The sequence below is a fragment of the Oncorhynchus keta genome, chromosome 25 (genome assembly GCF_023373465.1).
Source record: "Oncorhynchus keta strain PuntledgeMale-10-30-2019 chromosome 25, Oket_V2, whole genome shotgun sequence".
Classification (NCBI taxonomy): domain Eukaryota; kingdom Metazoa; phylum Chordata; class Actinopteri; order Salmoniformes; family Salmonidae; genus Oncorhynchus; species Oncorhynchus keta.
The window spans coordinates 42,772,600-42,773,822 of NC_068445.1; the positions used below are offsets into that span (position 1 = coordinate 42,772,600).

Here is a 1,223-nt window from a genome sequence, read left to right on the forward strand (position 1 = left end):
TACTCTTTAGAAATAAAACATATGTATAGTATTGATATTTTAATATGACAGAGCCCTTTTCCAAATATGCCTTTCCTTAAAAAATATATTTATTTGTCATTTTTGTTGCACTTTCTCATTTTATTTTTGTGCAATTCAATTGCGAGATGCCCAAAATTCTTTTTTTTTCCAGCATAAGCTAAAAGTTGGTTTGAATATAGTAATTTTAGTATAAACATTTTAAAACCCAATTATATCATAGTTTTTAATTTCACATATGGAAGGCTGTAAATTATGCATATTTTTTAAAATTGACATTTTTAGAAAACAAACAGCTAATAAAAATGCAAGTGTTAAAGAGTAAAGACTGTGTATTTTGATATAATTTATATCAGGATGTTTAATAATAATTACATTTTGCGATTTTAAAATCACCTCTGGTAGTCGAACCAGAATCATTTAAGTAGTCAATAATAAGCACATTATTCAATGCAATCATGCAGTATTTTTCATTATTTTCCAAAATATTAAAATTATGTTTATTTGTGGTTTAATTGTAGATTGTCTGTCCTCATGTCTGCGTTTCATGGATTATCATAGCACTTCAGGACAGGGCTGTACTACGGGCTTTAGATGCAGTACATACCAAGGAAAACAACTGTTCTGCAAACAGGTTTTAGTTGTCGTCTCTGTGCTATATTCATTCATGGTTTGCATATGTTATGTACACTGTATTGGTTTGTTTTGTCGTTTTATACATTAAATCATTTTTTTTTTTTTATTATTTATCACAAATTCCTTTTTTTTACGTGACTACAATTACTCATTGTGATGTTGCAGTGATTGTCATGTGTTAAATTCATCATTAAACCTTCAAGTGGAAACTGGAGCTCCCGTTTTTACTCGTTGTTCCTCTGCTATATAGCGAAGACGTGGCCTGATACTATTTGAGTACGAGGGTGCTAAGGGCTATGTTTAATTGGGTCTGTACAGATTTATACGGGCCGACAGGGAATGTGATTAAATGCTGTATGTGGACAGAGATAGTGGACAGTGACCAGCCTCTCTCCCCTTGTAAAGCTTAACACCAGAGGCACCACACATACACACGCACACACATACACACACACACACACACACGCACACGCACAAAATACTCCCAAGGACCACAACGCCCCAAAGAATAGGTTTTCCATTTAGGAAAAATATGTGCTTCTACACCTTCTGTATTCACAACATTTGTG

General features: G+C 33.1%; 1 protein-coding gene across 1 annotated transcript in view; it reads left to right on the forward strand.

The window, feature by feature from the left end:
* The window catches only part of LOC118376983 (anthrax toxin receptor 2-like), a 157,605-nt gene extending 156,737 nt beyond the window's left edge, over positions 1 to 868 (forward strand). Inside the window, exon 16 of the mRNA XM_052479683.1 lies at positions 1 to 868. This exon is cut by the window's left edge and continues 2,210 nt beyond it. The gene's annotated coding sequence lies outside the window, so the exon portion shown is untranslated.
* The last annotated feature ends 355 nt before the right edge of the window (positions 869 to 1,223 follow it).